The sequence below is a fragment of the Peromyscus maniculatus genome, chromosome 4 (genome assembly GCF_049852395.1).
Source record: "Peromyscus maniculatus bairdii isolate BWxNUB_F1_BW_parent chromosome 4, HU_Pman_BW_mat_3.1, whole genome shotgun sequence".
Classification (NCBI taxonomy): domain Eukaryota; kingdom Metazoa; phylum Chordata; class Mammalia; order Rodentia; family Cricetidae; genus Peromyscus; species Peromyscus maniculatus.
In genome coordinates, this window is record NC_134855.1 from 151,230,252 (window position 1) to 151,253,733 (window position 23,482).

A 23,482-nucleotide genomic window follows, 5' to 3' on the forward strand; every position below is an offset into this window, starting at 1 on the left:
CATATCTCTGACAGCTCTTGCCATTAAAACACAGGATTCTCTACACTCAGCTGTTTTAAACTTCCATTTCAGTTGTTGGTGGTGTTAGTTTTCCCCAACAGGACGCCATTGCCCTGCTGTAGAGGTGAAGATAAATGTCCTCTTTCCTGTTGCTTTGCTACCTGAGAGAAATGCTTCCTGAGTGAAGATTTTCATGGTATAGCTGCATGGCTTATCACAGGATATATAATAATAACCAGGAATCATAAATCCCCCTGGGTCTAAATACATATAATAGAAAAGAACGTGTTTGCTAATGGGGTTCTAGGGATAAGCAATGGATTGTTTAAATATTTCTTGGCATACTATGTGCTCAGTATTGCCACATGGACACCTGACAGTAGTGACATATTACCTGAAAAACACAAGAGTTTGGAAAGTGGTTTTTAAATCTATATGTCCCACTTACTATATCATTAAACATATATCTCCTCGGCCCTTCCCATTGTTGTACGACTGTCATACTTGTTGCTCTTCCAATCGACCATTGTCACCACAGGTCTTCAGACTGCTTTTCTCATTTAGTTAGGAGGTGTTCACTCAGTAAGAATCAGTGTTTCTCCTAGGAACATGAAAACAGAGAAGCCACCAAATCCATCACACTAATTATCAGTGCTGTTTGCTTAGTGTTTCCTGTATCAACATATCTATCCATCTGATTGTGTATACGCCAAGGGTAGGGGACAAATCATATTTAAGTTTAGATCTTAATCAATTTGGTTCTATGAGTGAACATTTTAAGCAGAAAAACCAATCAATAAATCCTTCACCCAAGTGTGCCAAGACAGTGAGTATTGTTCTTAGATAACTGAAGAACTAAAAAAAAATGCTAATTGATTTTTTTAACCCCCAAACCTATACTTCAGTAGATTGCTATAAGCTGGCAGCTCTTAAGACCACATTGTTTCATAGACAGTTAATGGTCTACACAATATTTTTTTAATGACAGTTAAGGGGTACCATTTTTAATGGGGGAAAACTCATACCTCATATATACAATATGAATTTCTGGAAAGAAACTAAAAAAACAAAATGGCCACCTTTGTTTCACCTTTGACCTGGAAACAACTTCCTGTTTCTCAGAATTAGCCTAGATAGCCACATTGTTTGTGGAATCAACCTTACCTGCTCAGAGCCTGTATGCATTTCAGCTTGAGGGCTCTGAAGAAACACTCTGAAGTTTTGCATTGGTCAGCTTCACAAATTTAATGAATGAACTTGAGGACTCAGATGTGACAGGGCTGGGGTGTGCAGATGAGGGTGGGGAGTAGGCAGCCACATGATCCCACAACAACATAAGTGATGGGGAGACTGGGACCTGAGACAGGCTGAGCAGGTGCACTGCATGGCATCTGTTGAACTTGGGAGTGACTGAAGACTGTAGACTAAGTGTGATGGGATAGAATGGCAATTGTCTAGTATAATGTCTGCCAGTGATGGACTGACTGCAGAACATAGCCTTACGTGAGAGGTCCAGCAACATTCAGTAATTTGGGAAAGCAGTGTTCACCAAAATCGTATTGATCCTGAGAGTTGCAATGACCCGGGAGTCTGCTGGTGTCAGTAGACTTGAGACCCTTGAAACACACTATAGCTAATGACCACCACAGTGGCATGTAAGAAAATCCTGCAGCCTGTGGGCCACCTGCAGCCTCACAGGAATGGATTCCACATGCTGGTCCAGAATCTCTCTCTACTGTTTGATGCCTGATGCTCCTAGTGGGAGAGGCAGACTACAACATAAATATTGGCAAGCCAAAGAATTCTATCACTATAATTCCTTTCAAATATGCCACAGGCAGACATGAAACTTCTCACACATTCTACCTGGTGATCACCATGGGTTGAAGGTGTCAGGAAGTGGACATTGTTACAGAGCTCTAAGTGACAGGGTTAAAAATTCAGCACTTAGGATGCTGAGATTGGAGCCACAGAGCAATGTCTGTTGTCTTCGGTTTGTCACTGGAGCCAGAATGTTTCTCTCCTTTCTACTGCACCAAGACAGGAAAATTAAAAAAAAAAAAAAATAGTGCTGAGCAGAATAGTTGGGGACATACATTATCTAAGCCCTTTGTGTGATCTGGGGTTTGATTGTATTTGGGATCATTGTATATAGAGGTACGCATGTGTGAACGTGCATATGATGGCCAGATGTCAACCCTGGGTTCTGTTCCTCAGTGTGCCATCCACCTTGATTTTTGAGACAAGCTATCTCACTTGCCTGGAGCTTATCAATTCAGTTAGGCAAGGTGGCCCTGGAGCCCCTGTCTCTGCCTCTGCAATCCTGGGATTACAAGCATGTGACACTTTGCCCTTTTTTTTGGGGGGGGGGGCTGATGTGGGCTAGAATTCAGGTCCTCACTCTTGCATGGTGAGTGTTTTACACACAGTCCCTCTTTAGCCCTTGGAGCTTGATTACTAAACCATCTCACTCTTGATTTCCTTCTCTGTAATATGGAGGAAGTAGCTGTTGAGAGATTAAGTAGGCCCAGGCAGGAAAGGCTGGGTCCAGCATGCAGTGAGCACTCAGAACAGATTCTGACACTGTTCTTGTGCCTAGCCAAGTCATCAAGTGCCAAAGAGTCGAAGGGCAAGCAATGCCAGGAAATGGCATGGGAGTTTCAACAGCACTTGGCTGGATGGCTGTACTTCTAGAAGATCTTCACAATCCAGGTGTACAGAGGAGAGAAGTGCAAGGAGACTCCAATGTCAGAGGCGTGAGAAGTTGCAGGCATGTCAATCACGAAACGTGAGAGGAAGCATTGCTTTCCGGGCTTCAGCAACTCAGAGGGAACATGTTCCTGACAAGTGCGAATGGTTTGCTCAGCACCTGGAAAGCACCAGTGTGAACTCACTCCAGGGTGAGGTGAAGTGCCCAGGGGTGAGCACAGGTGTGAATGAAACAAGAGACCCACTAATTCCCTATTAATTCATGGCAGCGGGAGCAAGGCCAGGCTAATTGCCTTTCCCTAGGAGTCAGCACCATCCGGCCACCTTCTCTCTGCTTATCCACATTTATAGCACCAAGCTGCTTCCTGTGAACCCCAAAGGGTCCTGGTGGTGGGCAGCACTCGTAATCACATGTGATAATCATTTCCAACACAGTGCATCAATACACCAGCCTGCCACGATGCTTTGAATTGCATCTATTCACTGCAACACTAAACGCTTGGGGCTGTCCATCAAAAGGGGCTTCATTAACAAACACTGCAAACAGAAGCCTCCTTTCTAGGCCCTCCTCCTCCTCAGCAATCCAGGGCTGGAGCCACCACCTATTCTCAGGCAGTCTGCATGATTTACACCCTGGAAGTGGCTTGTTTTGTCTGTGCTTGTTGTTGGAGTGCAGGGAAGGGGAGGCGGGTGAAGAGCTTAGAGATTTTCTTTTCTCGCCTTTATTTGGCAGACTCAAGAGTCCTCCCTCCCTGCCTTTGACAATATGCAGTGGTACACAAAGTTAACAGTTTTCATGATGTCAGTGACAGGTTTAGGCTCCATCAATAGACAGACCATTAGTGATTGAATGGTTTGTTCTCCTTCTTTTACTGTTAGAGAAATGGGCATCCAGGAAGTGAGGTGGCTGTTGGGAAGCCCCGAAGTCTTAATGACATAGATCTGACCTACCCTCTCTCTGATACTGTAACAGTGTGTGTTAACTTTGAGAAGGAAATGGCTCTCTGTTCTCAGCACTTAGGGTTCAGACAACATCACTCAGAAGATGCTGGGACCCTGACACATCTTAGGTTCAGTGTTAGAGCAAGAGTCAGGGTTTACAAATTAATAACAAGATTCAGCATGTTCAAGTGACTCCAGCCAGGCCAATGACATGTAGTTCTTGGAACTGACTTAAAGCTAATATAGTTGAGCAGCTGTTAGGGGAGAGTGCTAGATTTAATGAAACTCATAAACAGGCTCCCATAAAGGAAGAGTTCACCAATCAAGAGAGTCAATCGAGAAATCAGCTGAGAAGACAACTGTTGCTGGAGGGCTTCTCTCCAGGTTCCCCAAGCCCCACAGTCCCACAATCCACATATAAAATAATCACTCAGACACTTATATCACTTATAAACTGTATGGCAATGGCAGGCTTCTTGCTAACTGTTCTTTTATCTTAAATTAACCCATTTTTATAAATCTATACCTTGCCATGTGGCTGGTGGCTTACCAGAGTCTTTACATGCTGCTTCTCCTGGCGGTGGCTGCAGTGTCTCTCCCCCTCAGCCTTCCGCTTCCCAGAATTCTCCTCTCTCCTTGTCCCACCTACTTCCTGCCTGGTCACTGACCATCAGTGTTTTATTTAGATAGAGCAATATCCACAGCAGACAACCCACCACCAAACAGTGGCTCAACACAGACGGTTTATTCACTAACTGAATTTGAGGATTGGCTGAGCTGAAGCTATCTCACGTAGCTCCTCCCAGACACTGGCTGAGACTCGGGTCACCTCAAGAGTTTTACACTCAGATGCTTGGTACCAGGGCTCTCAGGGTAGGGAAGAACACAAAATCTGGGCAGAACCCATGGGACAATTGGGTACCATCTTCTCTACAGGGCCTTCCAGGCTGAGCTCTGAGGCTGGCAGCTGCTCCTGACATGGCTGCTGAGGGCTCTCCAGTCAAGTTCTTGAAAGCAGTCAGCAGAAGCTATTTCTGAATCTATTCTGAAGCTATTTCTAAATCTCAGAGATAAGGCAGCCTCACCTTGCCACTTCCTATTCATCACAATAGTCAGGAAGACTCACAGGGTCAAAGGTCAGGACAGATACGTGTACACACACACTCTGTTGGGAGAACTGTCAACAGATTTTTTTTTCAGACAGGTTTTCACACGAAGTATCAACTCAAGGAGTTGCAAAAAACAATACAATAACTCAGGCACCCTTTACTTAGTCACCCCAAATGTAGTGTCTTACATAACTGCAGAATAGTGTTAAAACCAGGAAACTGGTATTTGTGGATTATTGTAAACTAGACAAAAAACAAAACAAAACAAAACCTCTTTAGGTTTTACATCTTTTTTTTTGAGATTGCATGATATTTCTAGAACTTCTTGTCCTGTGTGTAGATCCATACAATCACCACCATAATCATTATACAGAACTAGATCATCCATGGCCGAAGAGCTCCCTCTTGTTCCTTCTTTATTCACATCAACATTCCATTTACTCTCTACAGCTTTGTCCATTAGCAACCATTCCTCTCCTGTCTTGTCATTTTGACGGTACTCCTGTCATCATAGAGCATGGACTCCTCGGTCTGAATTGTAGATGCCTTGCTATCAAAGTCCATCAAGCCTTCATGGATAAGTAGCTCATTCCTTCTGCATTTTCTTATATTTTATTTATTTGTTTATTTATTAATTGATTGATTTGTGCACGCTTGTGCGTGTGCATGCGTGTGTGTGTGTGTGTGTGTGTGTGTGTGTGTGTGTGTGTGTGTGTGCAGGCCTAAGAATGCAATACACAAGGAGGGCCCCAGAGGACAGCAGAGGGCAGCAGATCCTCTGGAGCTACAATTACTGGATGTTGTGATCTATCTGACACAGGGCTTTGAACTGAACTCCTGTCCTCTGCAGGAGGAGTATGTGGTCCTAGCCTTGGACCATCTGTCCAGTCCCAGTTCATTCCTTCTTTCTGATGACTTTTAGTCTCTTCTAAGAATATCTACTACCTAATTATATCATGATATTTGAGTTATCTTTGTAGAAAGAAATACTTGGGTCATGTTCTTGTTTTGAAACTGTTTTTAAATTCAGTCTGACAAACCTTTGTCTTATAATTGGTATACTCAACTATTTATTTTTTAAAGAATTATATTTTAGGGTCTATGTCTGCCATATGATTATTTGCATTGAGTTTGTTCTTCCTTATTCTTCAATTTTATTTTCTTTGGATCTTACTTGAGCATGTTTTAGTTTTCCATTTTTATTTGTCTCTTTTTTTAAAGTACACCTCTTTGTATAGGTTTTGCAGTGATTGTTTACATTCGTTTCAAAAGCTATCGTGTTCTCATAGATTGAAGGTTGGTCCATCAAGTTTTAAATAAGCTGTACCAATCCAGCTCAGTGGATCTGCAGTAAATAGGAGACTCAAATATTTCATTCTACATGTGGACTAAGTCAAAATGGTTCACACTGTATACATGGCATCTTATTTTCATCTTGAATTTTAACTTAAAAGGGAGTTTGTACTCAGTGATTGAACACTTATTTACATGTAAGACCTTTGGTTCCATTCTGAGCCCCACAAAGGAATCAATAATCAAGGCAAAATACAAAAAGGACATTATGAAATCTAATAATAATAAAGTAGGTATATGGCCCAAGAGTATGAGAATGACAGAGATGTTGTTCTCTGGAGGAAAGAAGTGTGATAGGGTATATGTAAGTATTGCAAAACAGATACATATAGATTCAAATTTAAGACACATGCTGAACTACTATATTCTAGGCTCTGAGCATTCAACAAAATGGTTGTGTTTGATCTGTGCAAATAGGTAGAAAATCTATTAACACAAATTAACCCAAGATAGATTTAACAGCAAGCCAAACTGGAATAAACTCTATACCAGACAGGAACCCATTATAAGCAACCACTCTACCAGATTCATCTCTGTGAATTGTGAGAACATTCAAGCTGCATAGGCTGGTTGCTGTTCTTGTTTCCTTCAAACATTAGAGAAATGCTGAAAAATGATTGTGTTATATATGCATATTTGAGTATATATACATACTATCTTTAATGGACCATAAAATAATATTAGAGGAACCCATAACTGACCCAGGGTAAGGTATACACAGGTACACAGGTCTAATACACTTGGTGGAAGCTATGGACTCAGGAAGAGAATCAGAGCAGACCCAGGGTAAGATGCTAAGGTGTGTGGCATCCCACAACATGAATGGATGGATATTGAATCAGAAGTCAGGTCAGAGCTAACCAAAGTCAGGACTGCCCTAGATAGTGGTGTGCTTAGGGATCTTCCAGGGATGTGTTGATAGTTACCTTTGGATATTTACTGTTACTGAAGATATTAGCAAACTCTCAGAGGAGCCCACAGCACTGAATACCAGTCTGACAGCAGAAGATGACACTTCAAACATAGTCCACCCCTGAACATGGCACATGCTGCCACTGAGAAAAGAAAGGTGACATGAGGTGTTTTTTTTTTTTTTTTTTTTTTTTTAAGAATCAACCACCAACCAACTCCAAATGCACAAAAACCAGCATAGGAATAAACAAAACACACACACAAAAAGACAACATGCCTGCTTCAAAAATTACTAATGTTGTAGTAAGTAACCTCCATGAGAAGGATTTGGAAGAACTCCCAGACAAGAAATTTATATAAGTCTACACTAACCAAATATGTCACTAGAGCTCTTGGATAAAAAATTCAAAAGAGTAATTATAACTCTGTAATTATAACTATGTTCAAATAACTCAAAGATGACAGGAATGGATGCCGAGAGAACAAGAACAGAGCTGAATGAAGTAAGGAAATCAACCTAACATATGAAAGTAGAATTCAACAAAGAAATATAATTGCTGAAGGAAAGCCAACTTGAAAGGATGGTGTTAACTCAATTAGTCAAATAAAAAGCTCAGTAGAAAACTTTGCCAAAAGAATGGATCATACAGGAAACAGAACCAAAGCTGGAAGACATGGTAAAGAATAGGATCATTCAGTAAAGGTCAATGATAAATTTAAAATATATGCAAACAGAACATAGGAGAGCTTTGTACACAATGAAAAAACCAAATCCTTGAATTATGGGCATAGAAGAATACCAAACTAAAAGCATAGGAAATACTTTCGATATAACCATAAAAGGAAATTTCCCAAACCTAGAGAAAGAGATGGTGGGCCACATGTAATAGCAGTAGAGAATATTAAATAGCCCAGAGCAGAAAAGACACTTCACATGACATATTTTTGTTAAAACACTAAAGGCAAGAGTATATAAAGAAAGGGTATAGAAAGCTCTAAGAGAGGAGGTGGAGTCACTTGTAAAGGCAGGACCATCAGAGTAATAGCTAATTACAACAGAAAGCTTTACAAACTGAAAAGCCTGGAAAGATATATTTCATGTTCAGAAGTACCACAACTGCCAACCCCAAACTATTTATTGTAATTGAATTTTCCATGGTTAGAAAGACTATAAAATTCAGTAAAATGACAGGAATTAATGCACATTTTTAATAATAACTCTGAATTATAAAACTCTTAAAGGTAATAAACACTTCCAGCAAAGTGGCAGGATACAAAATTAACACATAAAAATCAGTAGTGTGTTTAATATTAGTTATGTCTCTGGGGTATCATTGCCCCACCCCTGGAAGGTACCTCTACTTAAGCTCCTTTAAGAGAGTGAAAATTATATTTTATAATTTTAGTGATTGAGTGTTCGGCCCTAAATGTGGCATCTATACCAAGTCCCGCAAGGCTCAAAGAACACCCTGAACAAGAAGCAGAAAAAATGTAAACACCAGAGGATAGGGAAGAGTGCTGTGAACTGCTGTCTCCTGGGCTTGGTATGGATACTGCATGCATGAACTCACACTAATGGGTAGCTATGCAAGATCAAGCTAGAGAAAATCCCAACATGGATGTAAGAGGGTATCCCAAGGCCCCACCCCTAGCTGAGGATCTAAGAGCAGCTAATGGATGCCTGAAAAAGAATCCTTCTTCTTGGGGGTGTGGCCACCGGTAGGTTGTTCATGTTCTGATGGATGATCCCACACTCAAGCACATGAGGTAAACACCAGTTAGACTGAGTGGATTATAGAAAACATTAGGCAAAGCCTGGAGCTTGGGAAATCCTGCAGAAGAGGGGGAGGAAGGATTGTAGGAGCCAGAGGGATCAAGGACCCTGCAAGAAAACCCACAAATCAACTAACCAGGGCTCACAGGGGCTCACAGAGACTGAACCAACAACCAGGGAGTCTGCATGGGTTGACCTTGGCACTCTGTAAATAGGTTATAGTTGTGTGGCTTGATCTTCTTGTGGGACTCCTAACAGTGGGGACAGGGCTGTCTCCGACTCTTTTACTGACTTTTGGGACCCTACTCCTCATACTGGGTTGCCTTGCCCAATATGAGACAATTAATTAATACATATGGGAGGTGCTTAGTCTTACTGCAACTTGATATGCCATGTTTTCTTGACATTCATGGGAGACCTGCCCTTTCCTGAACAGAAACAGAGGAGGTGTGGATTGAGAGGTGGGAACAGAGGAATGGGGGGTGAGGAGAGGGACTGAGAGGAGGGGAGGGAAGGGAAACTGCAGCTGGGATATAAAATAAATAAATAAATAAATAAATAAATAAATAAATAAATAAATAAATAAATAAAATGTGGAGACATGAATTTGGGAGAGAGGTGTTGTGGGGGAGTCTTTGGCAAATTTAAGGCAGTGGCAAGTTTAAGACAGAAAGTCGGGTAGATATGATTGAAATACATTGTACACATGAAGTTTTCAAAGAAGAAATAAAATATTATTTCAAACCACTATTCTTAATATCTGCATTTTAGCATTGATAAAGGGTACCTTTTGGCCTTGTTACCATAATCCCCCATTACATCTAAGAATGTTTATGATAAACTCTTTACATCAATTGCATTAAGAGGGTTTTATGATTGTGGGTATCCACAGCTTTCATTTCTTCTTCAGTAATAGCTTTACATAGTGCTCCATTTTATATGGGGTGAACAGAATCTAATAAGGAAAATAAGACTAATGTGAGCAAAAGTTCTAGAGAAAAAAAAATGTAGTAATTGGGAGTTGGATACGAGGCTGTGTGGTAGAGACCAGAGGCATCTGAAGTGTTCAGAGCTGTGAGATACCTGGGCAGGCTGTCTGGTGGGCACAGAAGCGTTGTCGTCTCCTGTGTCAACCTGTCATGCAGCTCTTGCTGGGCTTGCACCCAATTTGCAATGATGGCATCCACTGCAGAATCCTACCAAATGATGCTTCGTTTTCCAAAGGAAACTGATGGTGCTTTATAGATGAAGGAGGACGCTGCCAAAGAAAACAGGATTTTTACCTCTAATTGTAACAGCTTAATAACATAAGGGCTAGTGCAGAAAACTTTTTAAAATTCTGGGCTCATGCAAACTTGCTGCTGGGCCTCTGCCAGATGACTGCACCTGCAGTAATTCCATGCTAATATTTCAAAGTGTCAGTTTAAGTGGCTTGAGAGCTGCCTGCACAACTATGCTAATTGCTGAGATGTGTCTAGACCAGCTGAGATAATGGGGCGCCAAGATGCAGGGGGAAATGTCAACATCTGGGGTTCGGGCTACTCATTCTGTTTTCTTTAAACTTCATGGGATGACAAGTTATGTGAAGCACTAATAGGAAATTACACAATTATTCTTCACTTTCTTTATTCTTTGAAACCATGTATGTGGTCAGTCAGGAAATGCATGGCAAACAGACTTTTAAAAATCTTAGAACTCAGGACTAGAGAGATAGCTCAGTGGTTAAGAGCATAGGCTGCTCTTGCAGAGGACCTGGGTTCAGTCCCCAACACTTACATAGTGGCTCACAACCATCTGTAAGTTTAGTTCAAGGGAATCTGATGCCCCCTTCTGGCATTCATGAGCACCACATACACACACATTGTTGGCAAACATACAAGTAAAAAAGAATTAATAAATCTTTCTGAAAATTCTGAGAAATTTTTCCTCTGGTGTTTATAGTAGGCATAATGGGTCAGCGTCCAGCACAAGAGTGACTGTCACCACTGAATCCTTTTCCATACCAAGCTTTAGGGCAGGACAGGGCTGAACACATGCCCATTTATGATTTGACTTCTTCTATATGCATTTACAGCAGGGTGGCCGGAGCACAATAGATAACCACTGTTGCACTGGACTCACCATTAGCCAATCATGCTGTCTTTAGAATGAAGCAGGACACCAGGAAGAAGGGATCTGCTCAACCATTTGTATGTAAAGACGTGATGGACATTTGAATCGAAGACGCTTCACACATTCTTTCTGAATCCAGAAATCTTTACTCATAGAGGGATCTGCCAAAAGACCAACAGTAACAGTGGTAATGTATAACAGTATGGTGACCATATATTTACTTACTTATTCTTTACACTGGCTCCCTGGCCTCGAGTATATTTTTGGACACTTCTTGCTTACAGTCTTCTGTGATTGATTCTGTTATCGGTTCTACGTTACTAATGGGGAAACTGAGTCTTAAAGAAGTTCAGAGAGCTGCTTGAGGTGCCATTAGGAAGTCTGAGCACACTGCTTGCACTCCTGCCCTGCCCATAGTGACAGAATCTTCTGAATGAGTAAAAAGATTGGCCATTTTAGGTGACTATTACTCTGTTTGCAAATCCTTGTAAAATTCAGCATGCATGGTCATTTCCTCCAGGGTTTAAGAGTATATTATACAGTCTCACTACTTATACTTCAAATCCAGGTGTTGGAGGAAAAAAGCCAACATCACAAGATACCAGGAAGGATATTAGGAGATGGGTCTTAGGAAGAAACATCAGAGAACCCACGATCTACAAGGAAAAGAAAGGGACTCTGGGAAATGATGTGCCTTAGAGTTACTTCACAAGACAAAGCCCAAAAAGAATCCTGAGAAAGTAATGAGTCCATAATGGATGTGCAAAGGACCATGGGTTGTTAGTGATAAAAGGACTGAGCTCCAGGAATACTCATTCAATGACAACAGAGCCTCATCAAAGGAGGTTTTGTTCAAGAATCTGTTAGGCAGCCCCTGAGTTACTAACCAGTCACAAATGGATCAATAATCCAAGCCTGCTTAGGAAGTCAGGTGAGGCCCTGATTCTGAACTGAGAATGATCCTGGAATTTCAGATGTTTTAGAGAATTTACTTATGTAGTTTGAAACACTAGTAGATTTCCTCTCTGCGTTCTATATTAGAAAACAGGTACATGTTACATATATGTTTACATACATGCATGCATATGTTTTCATGAACAGGACATATAGCATGTTACATACTGCACGTGTAATATATGAGCTTAATACATTATTAATAATTAATTATGTAATAGGTCTGTTAGTGTGTTTTCTTTGGTAAGACCAGCTGCAGTAGGAAGCGGAAAAGGACTTATGAGGCTAGCAGATACTGAGTGGTGTCTGCTATATAGCAGCAGGTACTGGGGAGATGGCTTGGTGGATTAAAATGGTGCAGAACATGAGGACCAGAGTTCAGATACCCAGAACTGGGGAGGCTTTGTGGTCATGGGTATTCTATGCATGCAGAGGGGAAAGACAGGGGAACCCTGAGTCAAGCTGGACAGTTCAAGGCTCCAGGTTCAGTGAGAGACCCTGTCTCAGTATATAACGTGGAAGGCAATCTAGGAAGACATGAGATATCAACTTCAGGCCTACACACACACACACACACACACACACACACACACACACCAGGGCATGCACACCTGTACGCACACGGGTCCATGTAGATATGAACATGCATGTGATCACTCATGAGTACCATGCACATATATGTGGTAGTATTGTGTTCCCCAAAATGTTGTGTACTCTAATAAATTTATCTGGGGTCAGAGAACAGACAGCCACTAGATACAAAGGCTAGAAAATGGTGGCACTCACACCTTTAATCCTAGCATTCCAGAGATAGAAATCCTTCTGGATCTCTGTGAGTTCAAGGCCACACTGGAAATAGCCAAGCATGGTGACACACGCCTTTAATCCCAGAAAGCCAGCCTTTAATCCCAGGGAGTGGTGGTAGAAAGCAAAAAGATATATAAGGCATGAGGACCAGAAACTAGAAGCATTTGGCTGGTTAAGCATGTGGCTGGTTAAGCTTCAGGCTTTCGAGCAGCACAGTTCAGCTGAGATTCATTCTGGATGAGGACACAGAAGCTTCCAGTCTGAGGAAACAGGACCAGATGAGGATCCGGTGAGGTGAGATAGTTGTGGCTTGTTCTGTCTCTCTGATCTACCAGCATTGACCCCAATAACTGGCCTCGGGTTTGATTTTATTAATAAGAACTTTTAAGATTCCTGCTACACATATACATTAAAAAATCCATAGGTAATTCTGTGGCAATCAAGACTGTTTCAACTCTCTCAAGAGGTTGCTTTGCCTGAAGGATGCAATTGCAGAAACCCCAGAACCTTCCTTCTGTGAACTTATTCAGTCAGCCTGTGTCCCTTACCTTAGATGAATAAATATGCTCAAAACCCTGTCAAGTTTTGCAGACAATGTGAAAGAATGGGAGATGTCAGTACATCAAAGCAGGCTGAATGTGAAACATCTGCCTGTCTGCCTCTCTGCTCTCTCTGTCTCTCTATCTGTCTTTGTCTCTGTCTCTGTCTCTCTCTCCTTGCCTGGATCTCTTTCTCTTTTCCTTTAGTTTTAAAAGCTTAGTGTGGCTTTAAACATACAGTAACAGGGAAGTGCTTCTAGAAGGATGGTGTTATTTCTTTTTTGATAAAGTTCACCAATGAGTTTTTGAGCCTGGCACTTTCTCTTTTGTAAAGTTAGTCAGTGTTGGCTTGAATTTTTAAGAGATCCCAGGCCAGTTAAGATTATCTATATTTCTGTGTCCTTTATAAAACAGCTTATTTCACACAGATTATCATATTTACAACATAAAATTATCATAGGGTCAATGGGGAAATTCTTTATCTTAATTTTAAGGGTATTTATTTTATTTTTATTTATGTGTGTCTATATAAGTTCAGATACTTGTAGTTGCCAAAAGGGACATTTGATCCCCTGGAGCTGGAGTTATAGGCCCTTGTGAACTTCCCAACATGGGTGCTGAGAACCAAACTCCACTTCTCTGAAAGAGCAACAGGTGCTCTTTCCTGCTGAAACATCTCTACAAGGCACCCTTATTTCTTTTCTAAGATTATTAAACTGTGTCATTTCTACCTCTTCCTGTGCTAGCATAATTAGATCTATCAATTTTACTTATCTTTCCAAAGAACTAATTTGTGGCTTCCTTGGTTTTCTCTTGCATGGATTTCTGACTGACCTTTCTCCTACTTGCTTCAGGTTTCTAGCCCTGCTCTTTCTTTACCATCCAGGATGGAAAGTCAGAGGTTGACATATTCTGTCTTCTCATGCATGCCTTTCATGCTGTGCATTTCCCTCGAAATGCTGCTTTTGTTGCAAGATACACATTTTGGCACATTACATTTTTTATTTGTTCTAGTTTTTCAAAACAAAATTCCTCCAAGAGTCCTCCTCTTTGAACCATGCATGCTTTGGTTAAATTTCCCCAGTGCTTTATGATTTCCATACTAATTTAGAGGTCTTACACAATAGAGTCTAAGTCATATTTAATATGATTTTTATTCTTTTAAATTTGAGGGGAGTGTGTGAGTTTTTTGGTCCTGGGTATGGTACATTTTGGGGTAAGTTCTGAATTGCTTTAGCACAGTAATGTTGGCTGCAGTATTCTATAGACCATGAATGACTGATCCATTCAACTTGCCTCTGCTGCTGCTCTGGCGGCCCATTGTATTGCTGATGGGGTAAAGTGGGCATTATTGCCATCTCCAGCACCAATAGTGGGTTCATCTATTGGTTCTTGCAGCTCACTACTCCATTCCTTAGATATCACAATATTTCTTAAGTTCATAAACATTAAAGGCTATTATGTCTTGAATAATTGATTCCTTTTATTGCTATGTAATTCCCTTTTATCCCTTATGATTTCTCATGCTCTGAACCCTTTATTGTCCAAAATCAATATAGCAACTGAAGGTTCCTTTTGGTTCATGCCTGTATATCTTTTCCTTTCTTCAGCTATTTACTTTTAATCTATATTTAATCTTTGTTCTTAAAGTGGATTTTTAATAGACCGATTATTGTGGGGTCTTATTTATCCATTCACTCTTAAAGTCTTTAATAGGAATAGTTAGGGTGTTCATATTGAAAGTGTTTATTTATAGGCAAATAGATGGTTCATTATTCCAAGAGATAATAGCAATTAATTGCGCAATTACAGCTTATAGATAAATGAAATAAATAGCAAATGTCACAGGGGAGCGACATTAGATTGGTATCTGCCATGTTTACAAACTTTTTCAGTGAGTTACTCCCTTCCTTTTTTTTTTCTTTTTCCTTTTGTATTTTTTTCAAGACAGGGTTTCTCTGAGTGTCCTTTATTGTCCTGGAACTCACTTTGTAGACCAGGCTGGCCTCGAATTCAGAGATCCACCTGCCTCTGCCTCCTGAGTGCTGGGATTAAAGATATGCTTCATCATCACCCTGCTCCATTCATTTTTTTGTTGTTGTTGTTTTGTTTTTTTGATTTCCGACACAAGGTTTCTCTGTGTAGTTTTGGTGTGTGTCCTGGATCTTACTCTGTAGACCAGGCTGGCCTCGAACTCACAGAGATCCGTCTGGCTCTATCTCCTAAGTGCTGGGATTAAAGGCATGAACCACCACCGCCCGGCCACCATTCATTGTTTTTAATTATCTTTTTCTATGCTGCTTTCTCTGATTGAATATTTTATATGAATTCCTTTTCATTTTTTGTGAGTAAACCAATTATGCTTTTTTAAAAAGTTAGTGGTTTCCTTATAGCTCAGAACATATATTTACATTTGACTTAAGTCTTCTCTCTTTCAGAAACAGTGTTGCTACCTCTTAAGAGAAGATTCTGAGTGTCTATCCTATAGTTTGAGACATTTGCTATTTACTTAATCTGTCCATAGTTATTAGCACCTGATTAATTATTATCATTAATTTCAATAAAAAATTCTATCAGTTATAAGAAAAGTTATTTTATTTTTGCCTTTACTTATTCCTTTTGCAGATCTAGGCTTTTGACCTACATACTTTTCCTTTTCCCTGAAGAAACTCCTTTAACACTCCTGGCAAGGCAGATCTGCTGACTAAAAATTACCACAATGCTTTTGTGTTGAGAGAGTATTTCAGGATTTAGGAGCAATTCTCCCAGACCCAGCATTCTAAACTAGACCCTGTCTCCACACCTCACTCAAATCTTTGAATATTTTATGTTATCCTCTTCTTTTTTTGGTACAGGTACTATCAGAAGCCCTATGGGTCTGTGTTCTTGTTCTTTTCACAGAAAGATGATTTTTCCCCTCTGACTTCTGTTTTAGAATTCTCTTTATATTTCTGAAGTTTGGCTGAATTAAGCCTTGGTGCAGTTATCTGGGAGCTCAAAGGAATGTGGTCCAGTGTCTGGAGTTAACGCGAGAACAAAGCTTTATCATTACTGCTTCAAATACTCATTTTATGTCTTTTTGCCCTTCCTGGTATCGCCAACATTCTTATGTCTCATTACTTTGGAATTTGTTTGCCCAGATTGTGGCCATGTGGCTGCAGCCACCATTTGCTTGTTTGTTTAGTTTTCGTGTCACCTGTGTTTTGCCACTGAGGAAGTTCCTAACACGGAGCCCAGTAATGAACTTGTCAACACCATGACTCACTTCTCTGACTCCCAAAGCTTCCTTTTCGCTTCACATCAGGGGTCCCACATCTCCGCTTGTATTGCTGTATCTTCCTGCACGTTGCCTACTTTTCTGTCAGGATTCTTAACATTCTTTATCATAAATATTTTGCATTTCATATTAATGAAATTCCAAAATCAATGTCATATGCAGGGCTGATTTCCATAGATTTTTTTTTTCGTGTTTTAAAATCCCTCCTTTCTTTTTAATTTTTTTGTCCATCCGTCTGCCTGAAGCATGAGAGGTATTTGTGTGATCTGCACGCATTCAGTTCATGACTCCTAGAGGAAACTGATGGAAACGAAGGGGTTTTTGTATGGCTGGCTCCTCAGGATCATTAGTCCTCAGACCTGCCTCACTCATCCTGTAAGGATGAGACAGCTGCCTTCTAAGTAACCCCACATTGCTGTATCTGAGGCTTCTTCCTGGTGCAGCCTTGTCACATATTTTAAATTGCTGTATATTCATTGTGTATACTGCAGGGCTCCATAAATACGATTTCTGTGAAGCATTTAATACATTATTCATTCCCCATATTCTCCATTTTGACACCATACTTTCACCCCTTCCCACCAATTTTTTTCTGTACTTTTATCATGCATTCACACACACACACACACACACACACACACACACACACACACACACACATACACACACAGGGTAATATATATATAATTTACAATCCACAAATTAGAGAGAAACATGACATTTGCCTCCTTTTTGTGTGGTGTGTGTTATTTATCTTAATATGCTAACCTCTGGCTGTATCTATTTCCTAGCAAACAGCCCACTTCATTTTTCCTATCAGCTGATTAAACTCCATTGTGTTCCTTATCCAACCGTCGCTTAGATGGACAACTAGGCTGTTGCTGGAACTTAGCAGCTGCAGGTGGCACAGCAAGAATCATGGGTGTGCAAGTATCTCTTGGGCATACTGACCCAGAATTCTTTGGGTGTGTCTTCCTGTCAGTACAGCAGGATCAGGGTGTAGCTCTAATTTTCGGGTTTCCTTTCTTTCTTTCTTTCTTTCTTTCTTTCTTTCTTTCTTTCTTTCTTTCTTTCTTTCTTTCTTTCCTTCTTTCTTTCTTTCCTTCTTAGGAGACTTTATACTGATTTCTATGGTGGCTGGACTAATTTACATTCCTACCAGTAGTGTATGTCTTTGTTTTCTACTATACCATCGTTCTATGAGTTGACTCATGAGCCACCCATTTTTAATAACTCTGGTTTAAGGGTAGGTCTGTAAAATGGCAAAATTCTTTATAAATACCTTTCCAAGTATTTATTTTATCCTAATCACTTTTTTCTATAATTTTTTGATCCAACTGTTTGAGTTTTCATCCCCTCTTTTAGAAAGCAAGGAAGGAAGGAAAGAAGGAAGGAAAGAAAGAAAAGAAGGAAGGAAGGAAGAGAGAAAGAAAGAAAGAAAGAAAGAAAGAAAGAAAGAAAGAAAGAAAGAAAGGAAGGAAGGAAGGAAGGAAGGAAGGAAGGAAAGACAGCTTGAGATCTAGCTGCTGAGATGTGGTTAGTTACTGTTCTGTTGCTGTGAAGAGAAATTACGATGAAGGCAACTCTTATAAAAGCCCCCAACATTTAATTAGGGTCTTTCTTACAGTTTCAGATGGTTAGTCTGTTATCATCATGGTGGGAAGCACACAGGCATGGTGCTGGAGCAGTAGCTGAGAGTCTTACATCCTGATCTGAGGGCAGCAGGAAGAGAACAAAAGAAAGAGAGAAAGAGAGGGCTGGGGAGAGTCTGGGCTTGGAGTAGGCTTTTGAAACCTCAAAGGCCACCCTCAGTTACACACCTCCTCTAAAACACCTCCTAATCCTTCCAAACAGTTTGTCAACTGGGGAATGAGCATGCAAATACATGAGCCTATGGGAGCATCCCATTCAAACCACCACAGGGGAAAATTATACAGAAATTCTGATGTATATTTTAATGTCTATCAAGGATACATATATATTACATGAGATGAAAATCAAGATTCTTAAAATGGAAATGAACATGAAATTCTGGTTAATTGTTAAAAATCTTGACATCGGTAGAATAGAGGGAACACAAGAATATAAACTTAAGAAGCTAAAAGACAGAAGCTGAAGCAAAATGAGAGGAAAATGAGATATATGAGGATGAATTCAAGAGTTACAAAGTACTCAGAAATTTGTCGTAAAAGGTGGACGTCAATGGAGAAATATCATTGAATAAGAAGGAGGGAGAAGGAGTCTTCAAAAGCTCTGGAAGATGAACTAATATGTGAATCCATAAGTAATTTGGCAAGATGTAATATATATGAAAATATATATTACTATGTAATGCTATATGAAAATAATACAGATTTTCTTTCCTTATCCTTTGCAAGAACCAGGGAGTATTTTAAACTTTAATATTTTAAACTCAGAAGAAACTTTAATAAATCCACAAACTTAAGTATTTTATAGATGACAAGTCACACAAAGTATAGCTCAAGTCAAGAATAAATACATGAATAAAACATCCCACCATTGGGGTGGCATATAGCTCAGATGATAGAGTGCCTGCCCATTGTGTATGTGGTCCTGAGTCTGAACCCCAGCACCATATAAACTGGGTATTCTAGAATAAGCCTGTGTTTGCAGCATTTGGGAGATGGAGGCAGAAGTTCGAGGCCACCCTAGACTACACAACAAGTTCTAGGCTAGCCTGAGCTACATGAGATCCTGTTCTCAAATAAAATAAAAATCTAACCATAAAGCAATTCTCAAAAAAAAAATCTTTGGATTCAAGACTAAATTAGTAATATAATGATAAACAACTGTGAAATGAGAATCATATGTATTAAAATACTAAATATAGTTAACACTGTAGGCATGAGGCCTTAAATAGTTACATCACTTCCCAAGAAACAATTAATAAACAAGAACAAGCAAATAATAAAGATACCATAAAAAGCACATTTAAAGTTAAAATCTTAACTTTAATGCATAATTTAAAGTTTAAAAAACAGTGATGGGGTAGAAATGACAAGATGCTCATGTGTGATGAAATGCAAAAAATGAGTGAGCATGCTAAGTTGGGTAATACAATTTTTTAAAAATTTTTATCTGAGACAGAATTTTAGAATGTCACCTAATGTGGCTTCAGTCTGACTATGTCTCTGTTTGGAACCTTGAATCCCTGATTTCCAACTCTGCTTTCCAAGTTCTGTAATGAAACATACGTGCCAGCATGCCTTTTTTTTTTTTTTTTTTTACAAAATAGTCTTTAAATAGGTGATCCAATGATCCAGTACATACTAAATTATGACTACCTTCAAATTACTATGTAGAGAAAGGTAAAAATATCAATGCAAGATTATTAAAATGATTCAAATAATAGAAAATCATATAAATATTTAATGAAAGATTTTAAAATGCTCACATTTCAACTGTCCCCCAGGGCCACATAGTTTTATGTTAAATTTAAAAACTATCCTTCCTATGTCATGTAATCCAGGTAAAATTCTATGAATCATAGATAAAAGAGGAAATACTCATCATGGGAATTATTCATGTCAAGTCACTGAAAAGAAAGGATGTTGGGAAACCTGTCAGGGTACATTGTGTGAACCTTTCCATTGAGAACCCAATCCCTTACTTCTCCCCTAATGTCTGCCCACTGTTAATACTGTTGACTTCTGAATCCGACTCCATAGCTCAATGATTCTTTGGTTTTGTCTCTAACATGGTTGGTTTAATTATTGACCAGACAATCATTGAGATAACTTAGTGTCTTAAAAAGTATGTTAAGCAGTTGCACTCAGTAAAATTGGGTGAATACCTTCAAGGAGCATTTTCCTGATGGTTGCCAAGGAAAAGTTGTGGGTCCATAGCAAACTCTACTGATGTTTCTGACTTTCTCTGACACCATTCGGGTACCTGGTCATCTGCCATGGATAGGGGAAACCCTAATCCAAAATCCGTGCCCTGACAAACAGGACCTGGCCTACAACACCTGACTCTAAAACAATTTTAGCACCTCTTTGTGAAAAAGACCCTATACCGAGCAAGGTCCACAGCCTGTAATTCCAGAATTCAGAAAGTAGAGGCAGGAGGATTGCTACAAGCTCCAGACCTGTCTGGTGTACTTAGAAGGACATCCTCTCAAAAATATAGAGATTTTTTTCATTGTTGCAGCAGCAACAATGAAAACCCCAAACAGCAAAATAAAACTAAGAAAAAAAGTGCATGCTGGGAATGGTGCTGCAGGCATGTGATCCCAGTTGCTGGGAGACTGCGGAGGCTGATGCAGGGGGATTGAAGTTCAAGGTTTTCCTGGGAAACTTAGAAAGAAAACAGAGGACTATAAGCTCAGAGGCAGAGTTTTTTGGTTTTTGTTTTTAACAAACTAGTCCTTGAGTTCCATCCCCAGTGTAAAACATACAAACAAATGCACAAAACATTAAAATGCACACACTTACAAGCTTTGACACAAGGGTAAATATTTATTAATGATCATATAAGAAATCATCCTGAATTGTAAAAAGCAGACAAACTCTACAATGAACCAAACAGCTGTTGTCTGGGACTAAATCCTTTTCTAGAATAGACCAGGTTGACGTTTCCTTTTCATGTTTAAATAGGGAAATGGAAGAGGACAAAGCCAAGAATTGGTAAATCCCAGAAAAATCACAGCTGATCTCAGAGGTGCACTAACCAAAAACCTAGGGAGTTTGGTTCTTACACCCAGGCCAGCCAGGAGCTGGCTGAGTTCCCAGCCCAGGCATGTCCAGCCTTCTGCACCATGGAGTCAATGCAGTTGTGGTGACATGGGATCTAGAGGGACCAAGGAGCTGTGGTCTCATTCCTACGGGTGATGGGGTGCTAGGAAAAGATGGTCTTCACAGCTCTTCACACAACTCTGACTTTAGCCACATGTGAGAGCAAAATCTGAGGTGCCCTGTGTGCCTACCTCACTTTAAACACCCCCGGGAGTGCCAAAACCAAGTAAACAAACATAGTCCACACATAGCAACTCTCCAGTTCTTAAAGGATACTGGAGGAATCCAGTATTTATGGAGGTAGGTTTGAAAGAAAGTCCCCCCCCAAAAAAAAAGGAGTGGCACTAATAGGTGGTGTAGCTTTATTGGAGTACGTGCAGCCTTGAAGAAAGTGTGTCACTGTAGAGTTGGGCTTTAAGGTCTTCTATTCTCCAGCTACACTCAGTGTGGCACACAGTTGCTTCTGCTTCCTGCAGATCAAGATGTAGAACTCTCAGCTTCTTCTCCAGCACCAGGTCTGACTGCATGCTGCCATTCCATCTGCCATGAAAATAATGGACTAAACCTCTGAATCTGTAAGCTAGCCCCAGTTAAATGTCTTCCTTTATAAGAATTGCCATGGTTGTGGTGTCTCCTCACAGCAATAGAAACCCCAAGGCATAGGTATTTCAGAGCCTGAGCAATGGGGTAAGTTCCATGACGTTTCTCTGATGTCTCCATGCATGGGTTTAGGAAAAGTTCATGGTTGATGAAGAATTCTAGGGTGATTGAAGTCAGTTATTAAAGATCCTCCGAGTTCCTAAAAGAACGGTCACCGTTAGAACCTGACTAGGCGCCGCATTGCTTCCTCATCTCCTACTGGAAGATTTGATCCCATTCAGCCCACGATTGAGCATCTATCAGAGGTCAAATGAGGGTGATCTATCCAGTCTCAGCCTGTGAACCTTCAGAGCCATAAGTTAGGCAAACTTCTCTCCTCCTCCTCCTCTTCTTCTTTTTTTTTAAATATAGATTTACTTATTTTGATTTTAGGTACATGGGTATTTTACCTGTATGTATGTTTGTAAACCAAGTACATGTATGGTGCCCACAGAGTCCAGAAGAGGGCATTCTCTCCCCAGATCTGAGTTTCAGATGGTTGTTAGCTTCCATGTGGTTGCTAGGAATTGAACCCATGTGAATGAGCATCCAGTGTTCCTAACCACTGAGCCGTCTCTCTAGCCCATAAACATCTTTTCTTTGTAAACACAGCTTGCCACATGCATTTCCTTAAAATAGTAATGAGTCTGACATATCACGAGATTCAAACTTCAGGAAGGTGTTGTTCTTTCTGCTAAATGTTGCTTGATGCTTTTCTTCCATCATTTACTCTGTTATTCATTTGCTATGGATTTCAGTGTCATGCCCAGATGAACGGAACCACCTAGCCTCAACTTCAGACGTGCTGTGTTTTCACAAGCAGTTCTCCTTTCTCTTATTACTAGAAGTCTTTTCTCATTAAACCAGGCAGTTATAGTCCTTGACATGACCTCGAAAGGTCCCTAACCAGCTAACTATTATTCCTGCTTCAGTGCTCATCAAACATTTGCATTTTTCCCTAGAAAACCACGTCTCATAGCTGAGATAGACACCATGTGCACTTACACACACTCCGACTTTGATTATCTGACCATGTCCACAGAAGCCAAGTTCCTTGGTATTTAAATGGCCATCCATTCTATCCCCAGTGCCCAGCACAGTGCGGGATACAAATGAGATGATAAGTTCTTAAGAAGATTGAAGAGCTCACACACTGGTCCTCAGCTGGGGTGACTTTACCCTACTTGGGACAGCTGCCAACCCATGAAAATTTGATTGACATAAAGGAAAGATATCACTGTCATGTAATATTTAGAAACAGGGGAGGAATGTTGATCATAAAACATGTAGGATAGCTCATCCTCCCCAAAAATGTTAATAACAACAGAAGCTTACAAAATAAGCACAAATTTTGTACTTTCTATAGCAAAATATATGTCACTTTAGTTCACAGAATCTGAGGACATGGGGCTCTCCTTGGCTTTGCTTTAATATGGCACTGGATTGGCAAGCCTGAAAAGTCCTCATTTCAGCTCACCTCAAATTCTTTGTTTTAGATTTTTAAAATATGTGTTAACAGGCTTTTTGTTTTAGCAACTTGTTCAGCTTGTAGGGAGACAGGTAGAAGCTCTCACTTTAGAACTAATTGACATTTAACACCT

The 23,482-nt window shown here is 40.2% G+C and overlaps 1 long non-coding RNA gene across 2 annotated transcripts in view; it reads right to left on the reverse strand.

Moving 5' to 3' along the window:
* Window positions 1–474: 474 nt before the first annotated feature.
* Window positions 475–23,482, reverse strand: part of LOC121829174 (uncharacterized) — a 34,535-nt gene continuing 11,527 nt past the window's right edge. For both annotated transcript variants that reach the window (XR_006071967.2, XR_006071968.2), the window contains 3 exons: window positions 10,921–11,072; window positions 9,883–10,057; window positions 475–601 (listed from right to left, as the gene is read on the reverse strand). This is a non-coding gene — a long non-coding RNA (uncharacterized LOC121829174). The remainder of the gene's footprint in view (window positions 602–9,882; window positions 10,058–10,920; window positions 11,073–23,482) is intronic.